The sequence below is a fragment of the Lactuca serriola genome, chromosome 3, assembly GCF_051521515.1.
Source record: "Lactuca serriola cultivar US96UC23 chromosome 3, Lser_US96UC23_V15, whole genome shotgun sequence".
NCBI lineage: Eukaryota > Viridiplantae > Streptophyta > Magnoliopsida > Asterales > Asteraceae > Lactuca > Lactuca serriola.
The window spans coordinates 4,641,009-4,654,648 of record NC_136410.1 but is presented as its reverse complement, the minus strand read 5'-3'; the positions used below and the strand labels follow the sequence as shown (position 1 = coordinate 4,654,648).

The window sequence follows — 13,640 nt, the reverse complement described above, 5'->3', positions numbered from 1 at the left end:
TTAAGTCAATCAGTTTTGTGTTTTTGGTAGTTCATTTTGCTTATGCTAGAATTAATGCTTAAACATTATCAAATTCATTTAAATTTCTAAAGTTCTCTATCAACCAATTCATACTAATTAAACATGTTTGTTGTTTTTCTTGTGGTTGTAGAAAAACTAGGTACTCGTGTTTATATAGAATGGTATAAAAACTAGTGAACATATTGAAGCAGATGGATCCTAGAGATCCTTATAAAATAAAGAGGATAGAAAATTAACACAACAAAAATTCATTTTCAGATTCCTACATCTGTTATTGAATCTTGCAATATATTTAGGATTAAAAATGCTCAAATGCATATACAACATGGGTATGATTCCATCTCAAAAAAGCATAGCATTATGTGACCAACAATAGCTCTATATTTTAAATTATTTTAAATTACCAGGCCTGGTAATTTTGTAGAGTATAATGCTATTTCAATGCCCTAAAAATAAATGGTCATTTTCTAGTATAATGTTATTCCCAACATCATTTATTTTGGACTTTAAATTACTAGGCTGTGTACGACACGACCACATGAAACATTTATGTAGATGCAAATTATAATTTATTTAAAGTATATTGATCATGTTATTTATTTGAATCAAGTTCTTGATAAGGTTTTTATGATTCTTTTATCAAATAGATTAATAGACTAATATTTACTCTTGTTTTTCTTGATTTCAGATCCAATTGTATTTTTTGTATATAAGATGGAAGTGATGAGGGATACTTGCACAAAAACCCAACATGTGTTTAGAGTTATAACAGATGATGGAGATCAGGGAGGGCTAAATGAAATAACATACTAACATTTCTTTCTATTACACCATTCTACTTTGATTTTCTTCTTATGACAACATTACAATCTTTGTAATTGCAATGATATCTGTTTTGTCATGCAATTTGATGGTCCAGATTCTCCATCATGCTGGAATTTATGAAAAAATCCAGATAGAAAAAAGACGATGAAGCCAAAGTGGTTGAAAATGTGACATCTCAAGGTAGAAAATCATTCTTTGTAAAATTTAATCTAAATCTTCATAGTTTAGTGAACTTTAGTTTTACATTTATTATCTTAATTGTCTTATTGTTGTTTTATATGTCAGTTAAAATTAAAAAAAATGGAGTTAATATATTAATATAATTTTTTGTGTTAAAAATGTCACTAAAAGCTTGAAAATAATAATTATTTTTGCAGTTAAATAGTGACACTAAAACCAACAAGTGCTTTAGTGGCATAACCGAAAAGTGTCACTAAAACCCAATTAGCCTACAGCGGCACAATAAAAAATTATCACTAAAGGTCTTTAGTGGCAGCTCTTTTAGTGACACTTTTTTTGTGTCGTTGATTGTCGGGGGGAGGGGGGTCGGTAAGGGCACTTTTTCGGTTTTTATTGGCACTTTTATGTGCCACTAAATGTCATTTTATTTGTAGTGTGTGTGTGTGTGTGTGTATATATATATATATATATATATATATATATATATATATATATATATATATATATATATCAATGGTAAAGTTTCATCCATTAAATGACAACGATGTTTGTCATCTCATTCAACTCTCATATTGTACTCTCCATTATGGATGCTCTAAGGGAATCCACTATTCATTAAACTCTAAAGAGTTCGGTGGTTTGTCACATCATTCCCACATCAATATTTTATTATACATTCAAGTTTACTCTTTAACATTCACACTCCATTAAACCTTACAAAATTTGATGAATTTCCACATCATCATCACCATATTTTTTAACTAATTTATAAATAAAAAATAAAAATATATATAATACTTAAAAATACATTAATTAAATATTACGAAACCTAAAACATTCAATATCTAAAAATAAATTAATTAAAAAAATGAAACCTAAAAATACATTAAACTTTATGAAACTCTAAAGTATATTATAGTAATCCATGATATAGTTTATTATGATTTAATGGAGCATATTTATGAACGCTTTATTAATGACAACCGAAATTAATATGTATTATTTCAATTAATGTGGTATTTTATCGAAATTAGTTTGTAATAGATTAGTAGTTGATATATTTATATTTCAATGAGTTTTATTTTTATTTATTTCATTGGATTTACTGATTTGTTATTGATTTGAATAAATATGACACCTGAAAATATAATCTATTAAATAATACAATACCAAAAAATATGGTCAATTTTGTTTGTAGTTTAATTAACAGGGTGAGCCGCTCTTGCCCTTCCTCTTCATCATTGCGATGGAATGCCTCAACGATGTCATGAAATCTGCATGCCACCAATCTCTTGACCAAGGCATCCAATGTACCAACAATGGACCCTCGGTCTCTCACCTTTTCTATGTGGACAACGTCATGTTTGGGGGGTCATGGAATAGCTCGAACTTTATTAATCTTTCTAGAATCCTTTTGTGTTTTCATGCATCATCCGGGCTCACGGTAAACTTTCACAAATCTAAAGTTTATGGCATTGGCATTTCGGAAGGGAAAGTGGTTAGTTGCACTCGTATCCTTGGTTATGAGGCAACCAGGTTCCCCTTTAGCTACCTTGTAGTCCCGGTTGGGACTAGCATGACTAGAAAGAATAACTGGGCACCTATTATTGAACGTGTGAAAAACCGCCTCTTCTCGTTGAAAGTCAACACTATGTCATTTGGAGGTCGATTGACTTTGGGCAAGTTGGTTTTAGGCAATATTCTGCTATTTTACTTTTCCTTATTTAAGGCCCCTGCTTCGGTTATTGATACCATCGAGATATTAAAGCGTCATTTCCTTTGGGGTGGTAATAATGATAAAATACAAAATATGTTGGGTTGCTTGGAGTGTGGTTTTAGGCCCAAAAGATAAAGGAGGTCGTGGAGTTGGTTCGTTAATCTCTATCAATGCATCATTGTTAAGTAAGTGCCTTTAGTGATTCAAAAATGAGCCTGACACCTTATGGCGTTGTGTATTTTGTTGGATTCACAATTGCTACAGGAAACCAATGAATTTTGGGGGGAAAATGACTTTATATGGAGTTCTGTACAACATTGTAAAGTATGTTGCTTCCCTTGACTCTCTAGGCATCGACTTAGCCTCTCTTTTAAAGGTGAAATCTGACTCTGGTTGTAACACCCTTTTCTGGATTAAAGATTGGACGAGAGTCAGTTCGCTTGCCACTCGATTCCCTGCCATTTTTCATCTGGATAAGAAAAAATATGCTTATGTTGTTGAGAGGATGGCCCCTAATTGTGTTATGAGGGATTGGAAATGGATTCCTTTTGGTAGTTAGGAAATAATGGAGTTGGAGGAGGCAAATAATTTACTCGACCACTTTTCTCTAAATGAAGGTATGGATCATTGGGTTTCAAAAATCTCCGGTGACTGTGAGTTTTATTAGAAAGATCTCAGGGCGTTGATCGACAACAAAATTAACTACCTCGGTGGATAATCCTATATTATGGATTAAAATTGTCCCGCTAAACATTATTGGTTTTGTTTGGCAAGCGTGTATGGACCGGATCCCTACGGTGGTGGCTCTCTCGTGTAGGGGCATTAAACCTACCTCCATTTCATGTCCCTTCTATGATCCTAGGAGAGAAAACACATATCACATTCTTCTTGGGTGTGATGTTGTCCTTGAAGCTCTGTTTTGGTTATACATGTGGTGCAATATTCCTTTTCAAAGCTCTGCAACGATTGGAGAATTTGTCAATTTTGCTGCCACATGGTGGTATTGTCCCAAAAAGAGAAAGATAGTTCTCTCTATCTGATACGATTTCCTATGGTGTTGTTGGAAGTCGAGGAATGACATGGTGTTTAACAGAATTCATACTTCTTCCTCAAAGTTGGCTGATAATGTGATTACATTGGTGTATAGTTGGGTGAGTGTTAGGGGTAATTTTGGAAACTGTAATTAGGCTAATTGGTGTTGTTGTTCGTTAAACATTTTGTAACTGTTTCTCCCTTTGCATTGCCTTTTCAATTTGGCAGTGGTCTTAATTCAATTGTCGGTCCGAAAAAAAATTATAAAATTTACAAAAACCAAATATTAAAATGTGATTTCATTTATTTTTGGTTTGACATTTAATTGAAAAGAAAGAGATTAATTTCATTAAACCATTCAATCATCCAACTCTTCTATTAAACTCTTTTCCATATCATCTCTCATTGTCCATTCAACTTGTATTCGATCAAAGTTATCATCTATTCAATTTCTAGTAAACTTCTATTGTGTATGTTCTATAAGTTATAACCACTAGTTTTTACCTTGTATAAAGACATTATAAAAAAAAAACTCGTTTATTTTGTAACATCTTAATTTTCTATTTATTTTTAAAATGATGATTGTAGAAAACACGATATTATTTTGACTTGAAGTTTATCCCAACTAATAATTAAGTGAGGGAAGTATAATGTTATCTATTTCATATTTTCCACTACAACAACACTTGGTGAGTATTATTCTATCTCTATGAAATGAAAAACAAAATTCAGAATATATTTACAAGTGGCAAAAAAAGAAAATCTAAAAAAGAGTTGAAAACAGTAGAAAACAATCGAATTTAGCAAACCACAAATCACACTCAGAGATTGGGTTTTAAACACATTCACACAATCAAATCCAATCATAAAGTAAGCCGCCAGCTCCGTCGTGCACGGAATCCATCGCAGCCACCACAACCCCCGGCGGCGTTAATCTTGGTCTGTACGTTCTGGAACTCCGAAATCCGGCAGGGTACATGAATCCCACCATCATAATTAAACCCATAAACCTTTTCAGCTTCTCTTAACAACTCACCAAATAACGGATGATTAAAGTAAATCACAGGCATCAAAACCCTATGCGCATCGTCTTCTTTTTCACCAACGTACACAGCCAAGTGCCCTTTTGGAACTGGGTTCAGTTCTTCTTCTCCGATCCGATTGTAACTGGAACCAGACTTTCGTAAGCAGATATCTTTGGCGCTTTTCTTCAATGAGCGAGCGAATCCGTAGAGCTTCGACATGGCTTTGACTGTGTAATTATTGGGTGGGTTCAGCCTTATGTAATTGGATTCTTTTCGTCTACGGTGAAGTCCCCATTTGACGAGCTTTACGAACTTGTGTCTAATTCTGAAACCTCTGATTTTGTTCATATTTGAAGAAATGAAAATGAAGATAAAGATGCATGCAATGATGGAGATGAAGGTGGGTGTTGTTTATATGGTGGGAAGTGAAAGATTCTTGTGGGTATGTGGAGAGATAGAAGTGGGGAGTGGTCGGTATACGGTCTGGATGGATTTGGAGGCACGGAATAAATTAAACAGAAAAGGAAATAAATATAATAGTATAAAATAAAATAAAGAAAAGTCAAGTCTTTGCACGTAATGACGGATACTTCGTGGCAATATCCGTATGCTTTTATTTTGAGGTCAAACCATTTTAATAGTTGACAAATACGTGTACCTTTTATGAACAAATTTTACAAATGGTCCTTATGGTTTTAAAATTGTTTCTAAAATACGTCTTATGAAACTTTTTTTTTTGGGCATGAATGGTCCCTTTTGACAAAAGTTAGCACCCTCAGTGGCGGATACACGATCAAAGTAAAGGGGTATCCCAACAAAATAAAAATCGCGTAATACACAATAAAAAAATATTCCGAAAAAAGTTATACTACTAATTTTTTAGGGGTATCCCGGGCTACCCCGAGATACATATTGGATCCGCCATTGAACACCCGAATGGTCATTGTGACTAACTTTCTTAACAGATTTATTAAGTGTTTTTGAAATGATGAAAATATATTTTGTTCTTATTTTCTTATATTTACTTTGATTCATTTTAATTTAAAATTTAAATTTAAAAAAAAAAATAAAGAATTAGGTTCATACACCCTACCCTTACGGGTACTATCTCTTTTTGACAAATACACAAACACAAACAATGTAGTAACCACTATGGCAATCAACAAATTTGCAACCATGATGCACACGAATACAAACAACATTACACTCTGTCTCATATATGTTGTTCTTGAATGGACATGCATACTTCTCCTCCTCATAACCTCCTTCTCTTTTCTTATCATCAAATTTCCCAATTATTTGCCCTAAAGCCACTCTTTTTGTGGTGTTCTACCCTCCATCACTTCTTAGAACCCAAAAACATTAATTCCCTCCGTGATCTACTCTGCGAAGTACATTCCAAAAGAGGTTTCCATCGTGGGTTTCTACCCAAATTACAATTTTTTGGCATAAATCAAAGAATTACATCAAGATTGTTTTTCATCTCATATGGATTTCCAATGCAAGGTGAAACAGAGTGATGAGGAATATGAAGACGAATAGAACTTGAAGTGTTATTCTTGTGGTTTGAAGTTTCATAATAAAAGTTTTGATAGTTTTGTAATGACTCATAATTCTTGTGATGTTTTGGAGCGTACTAAGAGCAAAGGTTTGATCATAGGTTCCAATGATCAAGTTGGATTAGCTTTGATCTAGAAACAAGAAAAACTAAAAATCAAAAACCCAATTTATAGAAAAAGAACTCAAAATCAAGAAATCAAATATCGTTTATATCTATTATAGCAGGGGTAGCGTGTTTACAACGGTGGTTGGATTTACACTTCTAGGGTTAACCAGAGCATTGGGTTTGGTATAAGGGTTGTCGCTAAACGATAGCCATCCCTCCTACTCTTCCTTCATACGTCTATGTTTTTTATCTCCTTTTTTTATCAACGATTGCACCAGGCAGGGTATAAACTAGGGCTTTAGATATAGTGGGTATGGGTTCCATTTCCAAAATCAAAAAAATAAAATCTAGATTTTTTCTTGATCGTTTCAAGTTTGTTTGATCTAGAAAAACATGTTTGTAGGTTTGTATGATCCATATTATGTTTTTCTTTCAACCTTCAGATTCCTCTCATGCTGATTTTAATCATTTCAATTACTGTCATTATTGTAACGCCTGTAGATCCGGGCTAGTCAATTTAGAGACGATAAGCATCAAAAATGAATTTTTGATGGAATATTATTTAGAAGGATTAATCTTAACCAAGTTGTATTATATGTCACAAGGTTTTCGTGCATATAAAGAACGCCAAAATCCGAGTTATAACGAAGAAGTTATGACCAGTTGAAGTTTCACGACAGAACCGTCACGACCCAGCGCGACCCAACGCGATGTAAATAGTGAGTTTAAGGTAGATAGATATCTATCCTTAGTGATCTAAATGAGATTCGAATATGTCTTCAATAGTAGTCTAACTATAAAAAGACAGACGAAAACGGAGTTCAGATGAAGAAGTTATGAATATCGAACGGAGTTTTCCTGTCCCGACCTACTAAAGATAATATATAAGTAATATATTTATAATATATTAAAAATAAATTCAAAATTAGCCAATGGATTCTAAACGACAGCTATAGAGCATAATCTCACCTACGCGTCGATATAAAGAACGTCGAAAACGGAGTTCGTATGCGAAAGTTATGAATTTCTGAAATTTGGGGCGCGAAACCCCAAAACTGTCAGATACCACGACGTGGAAAGTATTCTGACACCTCCGGGAGTCCCCCATATGCAACTTTCAATGACGCATGCAGTGACGACCAAGCCCACGACGTGGAAAAAGGTGTCACGACGTGGCAAGGGCAGATTTTGCTGTATAAATAGATTTGAAGGGCCAACCGAGTTTGGTTGCTCATTCTCTCATCTCTCACCCATATTACATCTTTTTACGTGCAATTTTAACCCCTCGAAGCCCCGGTGTCATCCCGAGACCCGAAGCGAGTCCCGAAGCACTGAAGATCTCGAGAAGAAAAGAGTTTCTAAGCCGAAGCTCTGCCCGTGAGAAGTCCGGTGTGTGAAGAGATCACAGTTTCACCAAAGGATACTACTTCTACAAGCCGTAGTGCGGCCCGGTCATCTTCTGACCAGGTGAGTGTGTGGTTACTTTCTTCTAACACATAAATATTAAGTATTTGCTATGAAATACGTGTTATGTGTATAATATATTGTTGTTTATTTGAGATGATTATGGAATGGATGATTATATAAGTTTTAATGAGTTAAACTATATACGTATTTTGTATCTAAAAATATGTTGGGTAGAACATGAGTAGATGAGGTTGTTGGTAGGTGATAAAAGGTGGATTGGAGATAAAGAGATAAACTTGTTTTAGATCCGAGAGTATGGATCAGAGCAGGAGGTTAGTTTTAGATCCAAGGGTATGGATCAGATCAAGAGGTTAGTTTTAGGTCCGGGAATATGGATTAGGTAATGAGACAAATTTAAGATCCGGGAGTACGGATTATGTATTTTAGAACTACGCATTCATTCGATAAGGTATCATGTGTATAGTCCCTTTTAGGAACGTGATTTTAAATACGAGTATTGATTATCATATGAAATATATATAGGTATGTGAAGTATTTTTCATTGTCCGAAATACGTGTTAGATATATTTGATAATATACAATGTGCGAATCAGATATGGTTCAATATGTGTTAAGATGTGTATATATGATACTATTACTTAAAACCTTGTGTTAAGTATACACTAGTTAGCGTTTCCTAAACGGAGATAGTATCAAAAATTGATTATAAACATTGTTGGTGTGCCTAGTGATGGGTTAAGACTTAAATGGGATGTTTACTTCAATTAAGATTGGAATTTGGGTAGTCTCTTATTAAGAGTACGTGTGGGGTGAGATTGATGATCGGTGGAGTACATCTTACGTACAGAAGTACATTTTATGTACGAAGTATTTTTCAAAGCTCTGTGTCTTGGGTGTTGCTTGTGCCAGGGTACTATTATGTTCTCAGTTACGATTCTTTCGCATACCAGTGTACTATAATGTGCCAGAAGTACTATCTTGTACAAAGTCTTTTTGACAATTTTGTGTGTCGGTTACAGGAGCGTACAGGAGTACTCTAGTAGTATTTTCCCTTACTTTTATTTTGAGAGAGCTTTGGAGTCAGCGTTTCTTTTATGAGGTGATCGACCGAGCTTCATATGTCAGCGTTTTCTTTCACGAAGTAATTAAGGGAACTTCATAGACTGCCTAATAAAGTGTGTCGGTAATAGACCACTTCTAGGTATGTTTGGTGTTATATTGCTGGATAGTGTGCGTCTGGGGGTGAAATACCTCTTGTATTTAGGCCACTGCTAGGCAAAGTTCGATGTTGGGATACGTAGAGTCTGGGGGTATAATACTGATGGGTTTTATACAAACAATCCTAAGTGTGCATGCAACCCTAGTTTGGATCTATGTTTTCACTATTAGATACACAACATTATGAACACAAGAATAAAACCCTAATGTGCATTGCTATTTTTAAAATTAACATATAAGGTTGGATTAAATACCTCTTGTTGTTATATTGCAATAACAACTTAAATCTTCAAATCCTAAGTCTTGAAAGCAAGCACCACAAGTGTAGTGCCTCTAATGGCTCACAAACACCACAAGCAATTAGAGAGGCTTAAGATAGAGGAGAGAAGAGGTGGAATTCGTCCTTGGGACCTCTTAGGAGCATGTACATGAATTCTAAAGACCTAGGGGTCTTTATATAGGGTTTAGATTAGGGTTTCAGTCCTTATCCTTATCCAGTTGCTTGCCCCACCAAGCAACCACAAGATAAGCCTTGAAAAACCCTTATCTACTTATCCTTGGACGATTTTAAGGATATCCTTATCCTTGAAATCGTCCATCCTTTAACAAGGATAAATATTGCCCTATCTTGCAACTATCTTATAATTACAATTCAGCCCCCTCTAGTTTAATTAATTACACTTGATCACAAAATTAATTCCTAATTAATTATTGACCAATATTAATTAAACAAATATGATTTTTCCTTTAATATATTATTCTTATAACATATTAATAAATCACAATAACCTCTCTCTCTCTATTTAATTTCTCCAGTCAAGTTGCTTTGGTGAAGGCAACCCAAAAGGACCATGCACAACCGGGTCAAGTACTTACCAAATATGGTTACGGGCTTAGACACTAATCCAACAGTCTCCCATTGGATAAGTCTAGTAACCACAAATGTAACGTGCAACCCGATTAGCAATCGTAGCTCTCAAAGACGCTGTCAAACTCTAATCTTATCAGTAACCCGTCCTCTAGATAAGGGATCGTACAGTCCTCTATTAGATATCATGCTGACAATTCTATGGAATGATTATTCAAGCATTTAGGTTTCTCGATCTCCAATTTATTTGACATAGAACTTAATCGAACACATCAATTTAGTTCTGACCGGGCCCGACACATAAGTCAAATCAAATCATCGAGCGGCCGAGATATCTCTTCTACCCTCTTAGGATAAAATTTACAGATAAACTTCGACTTATATGCATTTACTTATTCAATAATCAACTATACACAACAACGCGTTTTATAACATTGAGTTACCAATGCGTTTTCGCATTATCAATGTACAATCAATTAGCAAATAATAAACCATATATCTAGGTTTTAAGACTATATGATATTATCGTCTTGCGATCACGTCTTATATATCATATTCCATACGGTGATTCCAGCAAGCGCGGGTATAGTCCAATGCTCAAAACCAGTTCATAAGCACTCATGAACGTCGCAACAACCCTTTGCTATGTCTAATACCATTTAGACAATCTACGCACCAATTCATGACAATCTTCATTCATATCTACTTCCAACACATGAACGATTGTGGACAATTTGAATAATTCGATTATTCCTAATAAAGTCAATTATTCTGGAAGTCAAAACATGCAAAAATTGAAACAATAGTTAAACAATTAACATATGACAGTAGCTTTACTTATAAATAAAACTCCTTTATTTAATCATCAAATGTCAATTACATTTATCTATTACACGTTTCTAAAACTATCTAATCTATGCTAATACCATCCTTCAGGCCAATACTCCTAGCATGCTGCAAGTGCTTAACCTTACTCAGTCCCTTCGTAAGCGGATCTGCTGGGTTATCTTCTGATGATATCCTCTTCACTACGAGTTGTCCTTCTTCTACACGATGTCTGATGAAGTGATATTGTCGATATATCGAGATCTACCATGATCCCTCGGTTCCTTGGTCAAGGCAACCGCTCCTTCATTATCACAAAAAATCTCCATGGGCTCCTTTATGGCGGGTACAACTCCAAGGTCACCAATGAAGTTCTTCAGCCATATTGCCTCCTTCGACGCTTCGCTCGCTGCTATGTACTCTGATTCGCACGTTGAATCAGCTAATGTTTCCTATTTGGAACTCTTCCAAGTCACTGCTCCTCCATTTAGGGTAAAGACCCAGCCCGATTGCAAACGGTAGTTGTCCCTATCGGTTTGGAAGCTGGCGTCACTGTACCCTCGCACCTTCAAGTCATCACTCCCTCCGAGGACTAAAAACCATTCCTTCGTCCTCCGAAGGTACTTAAGGATATTCTTCACAGCAATCCAATGTGCTCTGCCAGGGTTCCCTTGATATCTACTCACCATGCTCAAAGCAAAGGCTACATCAGGGCGAGTACAAGTCATAGCGTACATGATTGAGCCAACTGCGGAAGCGTAAGGAACTCGGCTCATTTTAGCTATCTTAGCTTCGGTACTCGGACTTTGAGTCTTACTCAATTTGGCATTACTTTGTATCGGTAATTGTCCCTTCTTTGAGTTTTCCATACTAAAACATTTTAGTACCTTCTCTAAGTAAGTGTTTTGACTAAGTCCAGTTAGTCTCTTACTTCTTTCTCTTACTATCCTTATTCCCAAAATGTAAGAAGCTTCTCCGAGGTCCTTCATAGCGAAGCACTTCCCGAGCCAGGACTTAACCTCCTGCAAAGTCGGGATGTCGTTTCCTATGAGTAATATGTCATCGACATATAAAACTAGAAAGATTACTATACTCCCACTGGCTTTGACATATACACACGACTCATCTTCGCTTCGTACAAATCCAAACTCTTTGACTTTCTCATCGAAGCAGAGATTCCATTTGTGAGATGCTTGCTTAAGTCCATAAATGGACTTCTCAAGCTTACACACTCTATTCGGATGCTTCGGATCCACAAACCCTTCTGGTTGAGCCATGTAAACATCCTCAGCCAACTTTCCATTAAGGAAAGCGGTCTTGACATCCATTTGCCAAATCTCATAATCATGAAATGTGGCAATATCTAGCATCACTCTAATAGATTTTATCTTCGCAACTGGTGAGAAGGTCTCTTCATAGTCAACTCCGGGAGATTGAGTAAAGCCCTTCGCAACCAATCGCGCTTTATATGTGTGTACCTTTCCATCCACGTCGGTCTTCTTCTTGAAGATCCACTTACACCCAACGATCTTACGTCCGGGCACATGATCAACCAAATTCCAAACTTGGTTATCATACATGGATTGGATCTCGCTATCCATCGCCTCTTTCCATTTCGCAGACTCCGGGCCTGCCATGGCTTCCTTATAGCTATTAGGTTTATCAAGATTTACTAGTGTACCATCACTAATATACGTGTCCCCTTCAGTAGTAATATGAAAACCATAAAACTAGGGTTGAACTCTAACTCTATCGGAACGTCTAAGAGGTAAGGACTCGTCAATTGGTTCAACCGGAGTTTCCTCCTCGGGTTAAGTGCCAGCGGTAGAGGTTCCTTCATCTATTGACTCTTGAATCTCTTCAAGCTCGATTTGCCTCCCACTGTCCTCTTGGCTTATGATTTCTCGCTCTCGGAAAACTCCTCTCCTCGCAACAAAGACAACATTGTCCTTCGGTCTATAGAAGAGATATCCAAAGGATTCCTACGGGTAGCCGATGAAAATACATCGCTCACTTCGAGGTTCAAGTTTGTCGTGAGTATCTCGTCTTACGAAAGCCTCGCAACCCCAAACCTTGATATGTGCCAACGAAGGAACTTTCCCCGTCCACATCTCATGAGGTGTTTTGGCAACCTTCTTAGTAGGGACTCGGTTAAGGATATGGGCGGCAGTCTCTAAGGCATACCCCCAAAAAGAGATTGATAGTGAAGCACGACTCATCATAGAGCGAACCATATCCAATAAGGTTCGATTACGCCTTTCTGCCACACCATTCAATTGTGGTGTCCTAGGTGGCGTCAATTGCTAAACTATTCCACACTCCTTGAGATATTCGTGGAATTCAAGACTTAGGTACTCTCCTCCTCGATCGGATCGAAGCATCTTGATCTTCCTGTCCAATTGATTCTCCACTTCATTCTTAAACTCTTTGAACTTTTCAAAAGTTTCTGACTTTTCCTTGATTAAATAGATATACCCATATCTACTATAGTCATCGGTAAAAGTCACGTAGAAGCGGTTCCCATCCTTCGTGGTTGATCTAAACGGTCCACATACATCGGTATGTATTAGGTCCAATAAACCTTCACCCCTTTTGCACGTACCAGCGAAGGGTGACTTAGTCATCTTTCCAAGCAAACAAGACTCGCACGTGTCATCTTCCCTAAGGTCGAATGACTCCAACACTCCATCCTTTTGGAGTTGGGCTATGCGTTTCTTGGTAACATGTCCAAGACGACTATGCCACAAGGATGCTTTATCCAAACTATTGGAAGAATCTATATTCAAAACATCATTTCCTAAGTTATCAACAATCATAACAGTTTCATAAATTCCA

General features: G+C 36.2%; 1 pseudogene; it reads right to left on the bottom strand.

The window, feature by feature from the left end:
• Positions 1-4,450: 4,450 nt before the first annotated feature.
• On the bottom strand, positions 4,451-5,294 carry LOC145091341 (auxin-responsive protein SAUR36 pseudogene; annotated as a pseudogene).
• Positions 5,295-13,640: the final 8,346 nt, after the last annotated feature.